The 15,603-nt window shown below is 36.5% G+C and overlaps 1 protein-coding gene across 2 annotated transcripts in view; it reads right to left on the bottom strand.

The window, feature by feature from the left end:
* KCNMB2 (potassium calcium-activated channel subfamily M regulatory beta subunit 2) overlaps window positions 1-15,603 on the bottom strand; it is a 212,621-nt gene that overhangs the window by 93,860 nt on the left and 103,158 nt on the right. The window contains exon 1 of one of the 2 annotated variants that reach the window (XM_016158555.2): window positions 11,605-13,869. The exons of the other annotated variant lie outside the window; for it this stretch is intronic. The gene's annotated coding sequence lies outside the window, so the exon portion shown is untranslated. Of the gene's footprint in view, window positions 1-11,604; window positions 13,870-15,603 lie in introns of those variants that run through there. 2 annotated transcript variants of the gene reach the window in all.

Here is a 15,603-nt window from a genome sequence, read left to right as displayed (position 1 = left end):
AAAAATGCTGCAGACTAAATGCCAGGCATGATGTTAAGAATTTTACTTGCATTATGGCATTTAATCTTCCAAACTAAGATATATGAAAATATACACAATTAAAATAGAGTCAATATGGCATGGCGGTAAAGTGTCTGTGCTCTGGAAGACTTGGGTTTGAATTTTGACTCACTATTGGCAAATGCCATTTCCTTACCTCTCAGTTTTCTATAAAAAGGGATTAATCATAATATCTACTTCACGTGGTTGTTGTAAAGATTGAGTGTAATGAAAATTAAATAAACTAATGATGTGAAAAATTAGCATAGTTCTCTGAATATAGTAAGTGCTCAATTAGTGCCCCCTTGACAGCAATCTTTGTGAGAGCAGGGCCCGTGTACGTTTAGTTCATTACTATGTCTCCAGCTTCTTGAGCATAGTAGGCACTCAAAAAATATCAAATATGGGTTGAATAAATGAATGAGTGCATAAAGTTTGTAACAGATGAAACATTTGAAAGTCAGGACCTCATGAGAGACATAGGAGGCTGAATTATAATATTGATGCTATGAGATCTAATATTAAAATTAAATCAATAAGATCCTTATGGAAGAATGAAAACTTTCAAACTTTTCTCCCTACTCCACTTAGGACCAGGAAGACTTTCGATATTTTAAATGGCTTTTACATGCCAAAACACCTTTGCTTTTTTGTGCACATGTGTGTGAACACCCCCCTCCTCCCCGCCCCCCACACCTTGCCAAAGATACACACACCTAGATGCCCCTAACTGAATTAGGAACCGTCTGAAAACAAATTTTCCCTGGACTTAGGCCCAGTTATAGCACTCTATAAGCAAGAAAGAAACATAATCTGCTTTCCTCTAGCTGACCTTCAAATCTAGAATTTAGGATTTTTGAGGTTTAGAACAAGGCACCTGAGAACTGAGTCCTCCTAATAAGTTTTGCTCCCAAATCCCCAACTGTGCGACATCCCCCTTTAATGGTTAAGGGGTTGTGATGGGGAAGGAAGAAGTGAGACGTTCAGAAGTGTTTGTAATTTGTAACTCAGCGCTCTGTGAGATCCTTGCTCTGTGCATGAGGGAGAGTTGGGGCCCGGCTTGACTCCTCTGTCTTGCAAGCACCATTTAGTTTGTACAATACAGGCCACTGGTATTTTCAGTTTAACTATATTTCTTTAGATCCCTGGGGGCCACCTACTAGAGCTGGGGATCTAAACGGAAATGCATAGACAGTGTTCTGGGTGTCTGGTTTGGGCAGCGTGGCCCAGGCAGGCTTCCAAAAAAGATAAGTGTGCATTTTCAGGGCATAGGCTGGGATTTAAACACACACAGAAATTGCTTTTTATCCTGGCTCCTCTGAAAGTCTTTGGAGTCTAATTATAAATTCCAGACAGGAGCTTTATCCACATAATCTCAGTTACTTTATCTCTAAAAATGATGGAAATATTTTTCTCTCAGAATTGTAATGGTGATAAAACAAGATCTACATGGAATTGCTTTAATGAACAGGACAAATGAAATCCCGGGGAGATTGGTAAATAAGTACTAAGTTTGCTTAAACTGGTACGTTAATGTGTTAATTTAAAAAATCCTCAACTTCCACAAAGATAGAATTTATGCTTGACAATTCTGTTAGTTTGTTTGAAGTTATTGAGTTTAACTGAATGAACAAAATTCTGTTCCTTAAAATACTCCATAATTTATAATTTTTTCTACTTCAGAAATGCCCTTTCTGATGTTTAATTGAGTCAGGGTATCCTAGTGTATAAAAAACTGAGTTTCTAAGAAAACTGCTTTGCGTTAACCTTTCTCTTGCTATTGATTCAGCACTGACAGTGGTAGCAGATACTGACAAATCTCAGAAAACCTGTATAAAATCAAATGCCCTCTTCTATGGTTCTATTTCAATCCTTTATGTGTCACAGCCTATGGCTGGAAGTTTAATTCAAGACTTCCTCAGAGTTGAAGCCCTGGTAACTTAGCTGAGGTGCCTGGAAAGCAGGAAGTGTATTGCCTAGCAACCAGAAACATGTGAAAATACTCAGTACATCTTCTGTTTAGTGTTTGCAGTTCTCCTGATTTTCTAATACACATAGCAGATGTTAAGCCTCCTGTTTGAATTTTATAAGCATGAAACAGTAGTGAAAAGCAGAGACAGTGCTTTCATTTGCAAACTAACAAATTGGCTTCAGCCCCAAATCTTTGGGAATTTGCAGAGACTCATTTCCTTCATGTTGATTTCCCCTTCCTCCTCCCCTGAATAGAACTAGTACAGAGCTATTTTTTCCTTCTTTAACTTGTAAGAGGAGTTAAGCTTCTTATATGGCAAGGATATGTGCTGAGAATATTGATACAGAAGGCAAGGATAGAAAAAGACTTGAGAAGATCATTCATTGACTCATATACTTGTTCATTTGTTCTTTCATTCATCCACTGGTAACTTAACAAATAAATACAGTATTATTTAATAATTAAAATCCAGAAATCAGATACACTTGAGTTCAAATCCCTATGTCACTCCGAATGACCTCATTTAACCTCTTATTAAGCTTCCATTTCCTCTTCATAAAAAGAAATAATAATAGGACTTGCCTTGTAGGGTTTTTGTTGTTGTTGTTGTTGTTGTTGTTGTTATTTTTGAGAGGGTGCTGTGAGAATGAAACTAAGTAGGTAAAGGGATCAATATAGTTAGTGGTACGGAGGGAGTACTCAATAGATTATTGGTGATACTATTGCTACTGTTATTTTTGTTGCTAAAAGCCCACTTTAAGTCCGTACTGTGATGTGGAAATTTCATAACTTAATGAAAAAGAATATAGGTTCTGGAGTCAGGCTACCTGTTCCAACAAATTTTCTTGACCTGTCAGTGCCTCAATTTTCTCAGGTGTAAAATGAGGCTAACAATAGCATTTTACTGTACAGGTTGCTGTGAAAATTAAACGCGAGAATATCATAAAGAGCTTAGCCCAATGCCAGACACGTAGAGGTTGTGATGCATGGGAGTTTGGTACCATGTCCATTATTACCATCTTACATCATTGCCGCTGGATTACAAAGATAAATCATAGTCCCTTGTCTTACGTAATCTGGTGGAGGAATAGGCATTTGCTGGAGCACATTACTGAAGAGTAATTACCTAGAAGGGGACAAGTACGATAATAGAGATACAAACAGAGGCAGTAGAAGCCGCAATAAGGGTGTTACTCTCCTAAAGCATCCATAGGAACTATGGGTCTCACACTTGGCTACATATCAGAATAACCTTTAAAAATGACTAATGTCTGGATTTCTCTGCTAGAGATTTTGAAAATTGGTGTGGGACATATAACCTAGGTATAAGGATTTTTAAAAGCTCTTGGATGATTTTAATGCGTAGCCAAGTGTTGATACTGATTGTATTTACTGTGAAATTGGCACAAGTAACTGGGAGGAGCCATGAGGTTTTTATACTGGTTATCTCTACCCTACCATGAACATTTCAGAGTAGCAACTGCAATAGTAGCAATACCTTTGATTTTCTAGACGGTAACTAGCAGTAACTGTCAGTAACTGAGATCGTGTATTTGGAACTTTCCACGTGCCAGACCCTGTGACAGGTGCTTCTAATTTATCATCTCATCTAATCAGCCCTAACAATTCTAAAAGTTAGCTACTTTTATCTCCTTCGCACAGATGAGAAAACTGATGGTAACAAAATTTAACTGGTTTTCTCAGAGTTTCATGGTTAGTAAGTGGCAGATGCTTTGCTCCTCTTAACTCAGCTATAATTTACCACTTCATACTAGAAACCTGAAATGGAACCCTGGAAATCAGCATCAGTTGCCACTCACATTCTCCCCCAGGGCTTTCTCCTTATACCTTATCTCCTTTGCAAATAGAAAAAGACTAGGAGTGCAGCCTCTGTGGTACTCCAATGGCTGTGCTTTGTATTGCCGTATTAAATGAGTCAAGCTAACTGTGAGGCTTCTTTGGTGGAGATGAGCCCAGAGTCTGGAGGTTTGGGATGTGGGAAGAGCAAATTAGTCATTAGAGGTGGGTAGGATCTGTGGTTACAGAGAGAGATGTTTTTGTTCATCAAAGGATGTAGTTTGGGTCTGGCATAGGACCACAAGCCAGAAAAAAAACAATACAACTTCTCCCTTTCTTGAAGTTCCTGAGGGTGCATGGTAGAAAGCTATGAGGTTAGAAAGAAAAGGGGAGCAGACCATACCTTGCGTCTGGTCGAATTTCATCTGTGCCCATTTGGAAATAGTGTCGACCTTCTAAATGCAGTTGTTTCTGTGTACTCAAAAGGTCAGGTTGTTGAAGGTTGCTCATGTCACCTTACCACGCAAACGGCAAATAACCACAAAAGGAAATAGCTGTTGTCTGGGGAGGTCCTACTCTGTACAAGGCACTTTGCATGCATTATCTTATCTAATAATGAAAAAAATCCTATGCACTTAGAATTATCATGACCTTGATAAAAACACTGAGTTGCCAATGCTGTATTTTGCAAAAGATCAAGCAGCTAATGATTTGAGAACTAGTCGAATGCTTCCTGACTATGGCTGCTGCTGACACCAAAGACAGGGAGGGGGTCATAAAATGTAGGGGTTAACTGGTGTGTGTCCTGGAGTGAATGTTCATGTTCAATGGCCGATTGTGAATTCTGACAGGCCAAAGTTTCCCCCTCTTCTCGAACACTAAAAGGAGACTCCTGGGGTGTGATGTATGGGTGGTGAAAGCAGGAGCTTGGTAGAACTAAGGCCAAAGTATGTTTTCCATGTTTGTACTTCTCTCCCTCTGCGTTTGTGTGTATTTTTCTATCTAACTTTTTTTGGAAGAAGGAGATGGAGTTCTAGTCCCCTTAATGTTGATTCTAGGGTACTTGGCATTCTATTGCCTGGAAGAGATGTCTTTGACTCTGATTTTGGTATTTCCTTTCGATCATAATTATTTCAGATATACTAAGTTTAAATAACAGTTCAAAAAGTATAGGAACTAATAATAATAATAAAAAGTTTTGTTAGCCAAAAAAAAAAAAAAAAAAAAAAAGACTATTATGACGCCCGTAAAAAGCGCTCTTCTAAATCTCAAATATAAATATCATAACCCTTTTGCGGGAGGGGGATGGGTTGTATGTGGACTTCTGCATCTGGAACTCATTTTCAAACCTTCTTTCTTGTATAATTAAATTCTAATTTGAACACTTGTAAAATCTTTAATTTACAAATATAAAATATTCTCATTTATATCACTTGAAAGTAGACAGACAGCAAAGCAGCTATCCACAACTCATAGTAGTGATTCAGGTTCCTGGTTAGGCAAGTCCCAGCCCATAGGATGGCTTGGAGACAAGTCAGGACTGATCACTGACAAGTCTCTACCAATGGCTGGATAATATCTCCTCGCTCCAAGTAGCTGTTGCATTGTAACAACATAGTTGTTACAGCCCTGTGACTCAAGTCATCACGTAGAAATGTATCTAAGAACCGCACATGTAGGGATACTGCTGTGGGGGAGGGCCAGAGACTCAGGGTGGATCTTTGCTCAAGAGGTGGGTGAAGCCATCAGCAGAGCTATGTAAGTAAGGATGCAGTTGGTGGACAGGTTCCCCGGATATGGCTAGATTAGGATACTAGCTTGAGGGATGGGTTCGGGAGCATGACGCTCTTCTGAGACCTGGGGCCATGGACATATGGGACTTATGAGAAAGGCTTTGGAGAAGAGGTCAAGAAGAATTTGTGCTAACTTGTATTTAAGTTTGAAGAGGAAGAAAGGGCAGTGGTAGCAGATACCCAAAGAGGTTAGAATAGAAATGGAAGAGGCTAGACACTTTTAAAATTTCATTTTATGAAAGTCAGGAACTGATGGTGGTTGAAAAATAATTTGGCCATTCAAATGTACCATTTATTTCTAGCCTTGTGAATGGGCTAGGCCTCGGCACGAAGCAAGAGAGGTGGACTTGGTCCTTTCATTAACTGGTGTGATAACCTTGAGAGAGCCAGTTAACTTTTTGAGTTTCACTTTCTTAAATTGTAGGAGATGAGGAAGTGCTCACTTTTTTTTTTGTTCTCCCTTCTGACAAAGTATCGTTTAAAAAAGTTTTCACCTTTATAAAGTAAGGATATTTGTTTAGAGCAGCACTGTCCAAGAGAATTTTTTGGCAATGATGGAAATATTCTAGTACTCTGCACTGACTGATGCAGTAGCCACTAACCACATATACCTCAAATTGAGCACTTGCAATATGGCTAATGTGATTGGGCTACAGAATTTTAAATTTAATTAAATTTAATTAATTTAGCCTCATGTGGCTAATGACTATGATATTGGAAAGCTGTGGTCTAGATAGCTTTGAAACACAAAGTATGCTTCTCAGTTTGAAATGTGTGTAGGAGTAATGCACAAAATATTTTACAAGCATAAAACAGGGAAGATACTATCCCTTATTTCTCTCTCCCTGGGGACTGCCGCCACTGTTTTGAACTATCGGAGAATGTTTGTTTGAGACTGTAATTTACACAGCAAATTAAACATAGGGTATGCCATTTTTTACCTTGATACTTGACACTTAATTGTTTCCCATGGAAGATGGAGATTTTAAATAAAACTAAACAGAAAACCATTTCATCAACTACTAAAGCTAAAGCTATATTTCTCAAATGCCAGCATTATAAACGTCTTATAATAAATACTTAATATTAATTACAGATTAATTCCTTTTGAATTATTCATAATTTAGAAAGAGCTTGGGTCTACAGCCAGCAATGGTCCACATGGAAGAATCAAAATATACACTCATGTAAGCAAATATGTATTTACATGAACGAGGCCTATGGAGAATGTTCATAGTCATGTGACTCTCAAAGCTTTCCTGACCCACTTACGCTATATGTATTTGCCCATAATTTGGCCCAACATTAACTGAGTATCATTAGTTAAAGAATAACATTTTTTACCCTGTGATTAAAATCTTTGTATTTATAAATTTTAACACAAATCATAAACTTGAATGACTACTGTTTTTTTTCCTGAGTATCTGAGGAGGAGTTACTGGGGTCTCTGCATGACCACCTGAGTGAAATGACCAGCCAGAAGCCAAAGGAACATAAATGGGGAACTAAATATCTCTCTGTTCTTTCTTTTATTTATTTTCCCCAGGTACTTCCTCTTCGTTTTCCTAAAAGCTTAGGGATTAGTGATATGGTGAAAAGCATGTAGGCAAATCCCAACCCCAAAAATGTTCCAGCGCTATGGCCTTCTGCTCAACTCCTGTGTCCTCTTCTGCAAAATGAAAATACACATATCTGGTAGAGATAAGAATATAAAGTATTCAGTTCCTAGCAAACAGGAGCCCCTTAATAAATGATTATTAATATTATTAGTCAGGCCTCATTGTCATTGTCTATTTTCTTTATTTTATGATTCTCTTTCCCTTCTAGTTTTTTAAAATTTTTTCCTTCTTTCTTTCCTGTTAATTTTAATAGCCTTTTCATATTCCTCTTGGCAGTCTTAAAACGTTAATGTGATAAAGCTATATATATAATTAACTAAATAACTGATCTTCATCGCTTTCTTCTTCTTTGTCCGCCCCTTCTTAGTCTGCAAATACACAGTCATCCCTACCAACTAGTCCCTACCTATACCTATAACTATACCTGTACCTATACCTCTCTGAATCTGACTTTGTCTCTATCTCTACACATTATATATTTTTAAAAGATGATAAAGTTGAAGGAAATCACTAGGATAAAACTGTATAGGTAAGAATAAAGAAAAAATAAAAAAGTTGCTAAGTGCCCAGTCTGTATCAGGTGCTGGGATTAGATCCTTTCAGTAAGGAAGAAGTGCGTGATGTGTGGTATGTGCACTCTAACTCCATTGGCCCCCATGAGCAGAGATTTGACAGTGATGGGCTCAGACTAGGTTTATATCCCTTATACATTTTTCAGCTCTCATACTTATTTAGAAATGAATGCTATTGAAATTGAAAAAAAATACTCATCAGACTAAATCTGTATTTGTTTTGGAAAAAATCCACCTAGAATTTAAGCAGCATTAATTAAGTGAGCTTAGATTGGCTGTCACAGTAAAATCCTATAGGGAAGGACTTTTGCCTCATAAAGTGGCTCAGTTTCACACTCAACCAGGCAAACTCTATGGCTTTAAAACTCTATCTTTAGAGAATATTAAAAACAAGTAAAATTTCTTGGGTTTCTTTCTTTTTCTCTCTCTTTTTCTGTCTTTCTTTCACTACTCATCAAGAGGATATTGTAGTTGAGGATTACTTGGTAAAAGAAATGAGCTCTTGTTTCTGTATCTGGAGTACCATTAGCTGGAACTGTCTTCTTAGATCTCTTCCTAAATCTGTCACATTATAGATGTAAGAATATTTAGAATTCTTATATTTTATAAAGAAATGGCCATGTAATAACAGAAAATTTCTTCCCCTCTCTAGAAATACACACACACGCACACATATATATGTGTGCGTGTGTGTGTGTGTATTATTATTATTTTTTTTTTTGAGAAAAGAAGGCATAACTTTGGAAGCAAGGTTAGATATGCAAAAATACTTTGAGAGAGTATACTAGCACTTTATGCCCTAAAAAGCTCTTTCAGTGAATCTAAGTTCCAGGGGTCAGGTGATTTAATTAACATCTGGGTTAAGGAATGATAAACTGGAGGAGAGCTTGTCCATACACTTTCCAAAATATTTGTCAACTACTTAAAAGGTTTAGGCATAAAATGGAATTAAAAACATTTGGTAAATATTTTTAGATAGTGAAATGGAATTATTTAGTTGATAGGAGATAAGTACTGAGCTGGGTGTCAGAAAATCTGGTCTTTTCCAAACCAGTTTTGTATCCATAAGCAGTTAATGTAAACTCTTTCGGCTATAGTTTATTCATTGTAAAATTAATGAATTATGTCTGCACAGAATTATTGTGAAAACTAAGTAAGCTTATGTACCTGAGATTATGCAATTATTGTGAAAACTAAATAAGATTATGCAAACTCAAAGTCTTTTAATAGACCTATAGATCTCTGGATCACTTTGGTCACTCTTGGGGTATGCTTCAGAGGAGATTCCATAAAGTGTCCCAAATTTGGTTGGAGCCGAAAATCTTTAAACTTCATTCCAACCATGAGGACCAAATCTTCCTATGGATGAACTACACTTAGTGGTAAAGCTGAGTGCATTATTTTGTAAAGAGAAACCATATTTTGTGATTGATATGTTCTTAAAGACTTTACATAACACAAAATTTGAATAAGCTAAGGTTATTTTCCCAAATCGATAAGTGTAAAGGAGAATGCATTGTCAGTGCACAGTAATATACAGCCATTATGACAATTTCTTCCTCACTTTTTCTTCCTCCTCCTCCTCCCTTCTTTTCTTTTCCTTTTTCTCTTCCTCCCCTTATTATTTTTGCTTGTCCTCCTCATTTCCTTCTTTTCTTCCTCTCCCTTTTCTCCTCCTTCCTCATCTTCTCTTTCCCTCCGCCTCTCCTCCTTCTCCTCATTCAGAGATGCTTTGATAAATCTAGAGGCAAAATTATCTATTATTTATTAGAGTTTTCCTTCCTAAATCAGAAGCTCATTGTTTCTTGTCACTTGTTTGGCCTTCTTTAAAGTGTTTTAGCATATGTAACCTTTCTTGGAAGTTATTTATTTGGGGCTTTATTATTTTTTTTTACACTAGCACCATCCTTTGATTAATCATTAGAAATTTTGTTATAGAAAAAAAGCAGTATATAATCATAACAGTGAATGTTAAATGAACAGCCAAATAGTCACTAGGATTATCTACCAAAGTTTTGATATATAGATCAATATGGTTGACATGATTCTGGCAAGGAATATCAGTTACTGTGCTGTTTGGTCATAGCATAATACAATTTATATGATTCATTTGGCTTGCTAACTTTGAAACGGTTCTAGATTTTTTAAAACACAGGTTGTTATACACAATTTTGTGTAGAAAGTAACTTTATCAATATTTTCTATATCACAGTATTTCAAATTTGCATAATATAAATGTACACAGAATGTCAATCACACTGCCTTTTAAGTAATATGTGCTTACAGCTCTTACAATAGGGATTTTCCCTATTGTCTGCCAACATTTATTTATGGCAATCTAGGTTAGTTAAGTTTGATACTTTAAAAATGATAAGTGACACAGCCTATAAGAAAGCAGCAAAGAATGAAAACACTTGAATTAATAGATATTTGCAACTTCTTTCAACATATGGAAGATGTCCAACTACACATAAGACTGATAGCTAAGCTGATATACATTGCTATTCACATTTCTTGATAGGAATATTATGTGTTTATCATACTGTCTTACTCTATTTCTCATATTCACCAACTTTCTTTTGTCCTTTCATGACAAAAACTATGCAAATCTAAATAAATTTTCAAAGACATAAAATTTGAGAAAGAAAATTAAGCATTCTAAATTCCATCTTTAGGTGACCATTTTTTTTTGTTTGTTTGTGTTTGTTCTTTTGCTTTTTTGTTTTTGCTTCTTTTATTGTCTCTGTAATTACAGATAGGACAATACCATTAAGGACCTCTGAGATATGTACTCTTGAGGTATAACAGAACAAATTATGACTTAAAAAAACATTGTTAGTGTTTAGCCTCAGCATTAGCACATTTATTTGTTTTTATGCTGCGCAAGTTCTATTTCTGTGTGTTCTTCCCACCATAAATTCATCATCTTTTTTTTCCCTTAAAATGATAGTTATTTACTGTGCTCTCACTTAATTTGAAGCCTGAGGTAAGATAGATCAATAAAACTAGATGACAAATTTCATAAAGTTGTCAGAAAAATATGATTATATACTTGAACTTTAAAAATTCAAGCTACAACTGCCATTGGCTTTATTTATTCTAAAAATGAAGTAGCAAAATTTATGTCATAAGACTAAACCTTAAATTATTGTCCTATAAAATGTCTTTTACCTTAGCACTGAGAATATCATTAATTTCTTTATCATTACAAAACTGCTAAGCTCTGAGAATTCTTACCTGAAATGTAAAAAGCAAAGGAGAGAGTTGTTGTAGACAACATAATTCTTTATTCCCAATTTTTCTCCCTCTAAGCCTAATCTCTTTTCTTCCCTCATATTTTATTAATAAGTTCTGGAATATTAACCTAACTTTAATTTATTGAGTTACCTTAGCAACAGTGGACCCGAAGTTCCCAGTAAGAAGATTTCAATTGTGTCAGGCAAAAGTATTTTTTTCTTCCAATTCTATTCATCTGTAGTTTCACCTTTAGGAAGAAAGCCTATTTAAAAATAAGTAGTTTGTAGAAATCTTCTGTATCCAAAGATTTCTGATATTTATTTCCTTTCTTTTTATTCACATCTTAAGGTCATTTTCAGGCAAGACAAAAATAATTTAATGCAAGTACTAAAATTTTCAAAATGATAGTATCATCCTAATATTCTCTATCAGTTGCTCAGAAACAAAATCAATAGTCATTACAGTAAAAATTAAACAATTGAAAGTGAGACTCTGCATCAACCCTTAGAAGTAAACCCTTGGTTACTTCTATAGTCGTTGAAACTTCTCTGTCCTGTTCTAGTAGTTTTACTTACAGGATTGCTGGGCATTATTCTAATTCCCACAAACAGCAAGAGATGTCAGCATTCCCCTGGATATGTGCCTTGCCTTTTATGTCATCTTTGCAAAAAGAAGTCTTCCTTCAGTAATAACTGCTGGATTCCCATTGCACGGACAGGTAGAAACTCCAGACTCACAAATACATGGAGGCTTATTACAAAAATATGATGAGAATCAATGAAGAAACTTTTGGAAGTGAACATTAATCTTCCTTTTATCAGGTCATGAACCAAAAAATCTCATCTGACTTGCCGAAATATCCATGTAGTTCAGTCACATGGAGGTGACTTCGGAGTCAACCCTTTTTTAGTGGCACTGCCTTTATTGTGGAAAATGTCACAGATGCAGCCAAAGACATAGAGGTTTCCTTAGTTCTCATTTCCAAGAGCATCTTCTTGCAGATTCCTGGATGGAAATGTAGAGCTCTTCGATGCTATCCTTAGTCATCTCCACTGGACCACTTTGTCCTTGGATGCTATTCGTTTTTCTAAATCAAGCATGCTCAAGAGATATTCCCATCTGTCTAAATCTGTTCCCAGATTCCATACAAGAGGCACTTGAAAATTTGCTTCCGTGGTTAAAAAAGTAAATAAAAGCTGTCTGCATTTCTTGCCAGTAGAAATTCACAGTCCACAGTTGGTTGGGATATGATTTGTTCCTCTTTTAAATATAAGCCTTCCTGAGCTAAGCAGATATAGTATGTCTAGATATCACTCTCTCATTCATTAAGAAGCCTCCTTGGTAACTAGCTTTTCCTCTTTGGTAATATGAGTTTTGGGGAAGTTTTTCAATTAAAGAGGAACAACCTAAAAGTTGTATACAATATACAGATATAGACCTAGGGACATATGTGTGAAAATGTATTACTAAAAAGTGACAGTTTTCTATTAGCAAAAGTGTGGGGCATCAGGTCTTTTTCTCTCTAACATAACGAAATGGTTGGGAATGGTTATGGAAGAACACTAATTACAGTTATGAGTTTTTAAAATGATGTCTCTAAACAATAAGTCAATAATAATTTCACAAGAATGTGGGGTGGGGGGTTGTGGTCTCCCCCCCCCCACACACACACACAGTGTTTGCAGGGGGAGTTTCCTGTCTAATTAACCAAAATTTGCAACTTGGATAGCACTTGTCTCTAATTTAAAAGTGTACAGGATAATTTACTTCTTAGAAAATATTGAATGAACTATTAAATGCTTAAGTAAGTTTTCTTCTCCCAGTTTCTACCTACCATTGCTATTTCTTCAGATTGAAACTGTTTAAAAGAGGTAGCATTTGGTACACTATGGGAACATTATTGATAAAATTCACAGTGAGGAGATAAGAACAGCCCAGGTTTGGAGTTAATAACTTCCTGACAAATATCTTCCCACCAGCATGGCAATAGCCCTGAAGGCAATGTGATGATATTTTACAAAAACAAGCAACTAAAGTATTAAATATTAATTTCTCAATTTAAAAATGGAGCCAGTGTTGATGTGGCTGGCTTGTTTGGCAAGGATGAGCAATCGCTGCCTTGATCTTTGGCTGCCTTTCGATGATAATAACATTCACAGGCTAATATTGGAAATGCTAACCCTACGCCTCCCTGTCACAAGGCAATAGTTACCCCATGGGGTCTGTGAAAGAGCCACTAAAAGAAACATTCTTGAGTGTGGATTTCTTAGGCTAAACTAGGGTATCATTATTGCTAATTATGGCCTGTTCCATGGGCTTTTAAAATACTGACAACTACTGGTCCTGCCCCACCCCCATTCCTTTCTGTCAAGGTCAGTTAGTGGCAGAGCAGAGCCTAAACATAAAAGTAAACCCAGGTGTGCCTCACTTCTCAGCCCTTACTCCTCACCAAGTTCATTCTACTTTGTAATCAATAGATCTCTCTTGTCAATCTGTGACCCCATAACTAGGTAGAATTAGGCAGAGACAGTTTCCCTGGAGGAACTGTTGAGCAAACAGTCAAGGTTCTGAAGGAGTTGAATATGAGAATGAGGGAGAGCCTTCAGATGGGTGAAAGATCTATGCATTGGTTTGGGTAAGAAAAAGATAATGTGGCAGATGAGTGTTTTTGCTATGTTTTTGATCAGCCGGGAAGTAAGGACTCTTAGCTATTTGAAGCAGTTGGTGGGTAAAGTTTAAACTGAAATTGAAGCTGCATTGTCCAATATGATAAATACTAGTCACACAGAACTATTGAGCCCTTGAAATGTGGCTATTCTGCACTGAGATGTGCTGTAAGTGTACAATACACACCTGAATTCATCAGTATTAAGCTCAGCTTTTTTTTTTTTTTTTTACTTTGCTTTATTAAGAAATTAAAAATTACATATATGGCTCACATTTGTGGCTTGTACTGTATTTCTATTGGACAGTGTTGGTCTCGAGTTTGAACTTGAGGGGAATATTGCTTAGGAGTTGCTGAAGGAAAGATCTAAGTAGGTAAGTGATGTAATGAAAATTTTACTTGAGGATTGTGTTCTTGTGGCTTTTGCAGTTGAGAAAAGTTTGCAGGGTAAAGACACAGGTCCATTATCTTTCTTGATCCTTACAACAACCTTGGTATATATGTATTATTTCTTGTTCACAGATGAGAATATTGAGGTTTAGGACTGCTAAGCAATTTCCTCAAATTGCCCAACCTAGTTAGAGAAGATTGGGGATTCAAACTCAGATCTGCTCCATGTCTTTCTATTTGACCAGGAAGATGGGGAATTGTAAAAGCTGCTTGGGAGATGGGGAACACTTAGCAGACAGTGCAACAGAAAAATTACCAGGTTTTAAGAAAAGACCAATGTAAAAGATTAAGGAAAAAGAGATTTAAGCAAACCTTAGAATCATGAGCACTAGAGATACGGAAATGAGGCAAGATAAAGTTCCAAGTTCCAAGCTAGGGATTATGCTTATGAAAAAGCATAACTCTTCAAAATCCCAATAATGTATATTAATTAGGCTTCTATTGTATTCAAAATGCTGGCAACAGTATGGGAGGCAAAACAAACCATAAAATATAGTCTGTAGTCTTTTGTCTACTTGGGAAGGGAAGAAACTAAGCCTCTGAAACCATTGACTTGTAACTAAGCTTGGGATAATGAAAATAATGGCACATGACTAGGAGTTAAGAGGTATAAGATCTTTTTCACCCTAGATCTTTGACTAATTAGCAGTGCAACTTTGTACAAGTTACTTAACCCTACTCATGTTTAACTTTCATATCTGTAAAGTTGATATAACATTATCCTTCCCATCTTACATGGCTGTCGTGAGGATAAAAATCCAAATGAGACAGTGTCTGTGAATACGCCTTATGAACTGTTAAAGGGCTATATCTAATTTAAAAATCCATTCATTGGCTGTTATTGGGTTAGACAGGTACAGGAACATTATTTCTTGGGGACCCTTGTTAAATGTACAGATACTATCAGGCTTCTGACTCATTCTCAGTAGCACCTGAATGTGAATTCCATTGACCAAATTAGCTATTTAGAAAAGTAGCATTTATTGAGTTCATATGACTATTATTTCTTATAGTAACTCCGTAATATTAGTATTGTTAGTCCCATTTTACTAATGAGAAAACCAAAGCACTGAGATTCAGTAACTCTATTGGTGAGCGTGAGAGGACGGCCTGAAATCTATGTTCTCTCACGAGGTTCTGTGCTCTTGCCTCCAATACCCGGAGTCTGATTCTGTGGGTCCAGAGTAGGGCCCAGGTATTTGTATATTTTTAAAAACTTCCTGGAGATTGCAATAGGTATCTAGGCTCAGGAACCACTGTTCTAGTGAGCTCTGGAACATCTTCGGTAACACATATTGTCCTGTGAGGCAGCTGATACCTCTGACAGTTATTTATGAGTCCAAATAGGGAGCTTCTACTGATTGGTCCTGCAGGAACATACAGGTAGCCTAAAAATCTTTCACTGATAGCTTTTCAGACACTTCAGATCTTATTCAGGGGCATCTGTTCCAGGCCTACG

This window comes from Rousettus aegyptiacus, unplaced genomic scaffold, assembly GCF_014176215.1.
Source record: "Rousettus aegyptiacus isolate mRouAeg1 unplaced genomic scaffold, mRouAeg1.p scaffold_m13_p_4, whole genome shotgun sequence".
Lineage (NCBI taxonomy): Eukaryota > Metazoa > Chordata > Mammalia > Chiroptera > Pteropodidae > Rousettus > Rousettus aegyptiacus.
The sequence above is the reverse complement of the archived record's forward strand: the minus strand, read 5'-3'. Positions and strand labels throughout refer to the sequence as shown.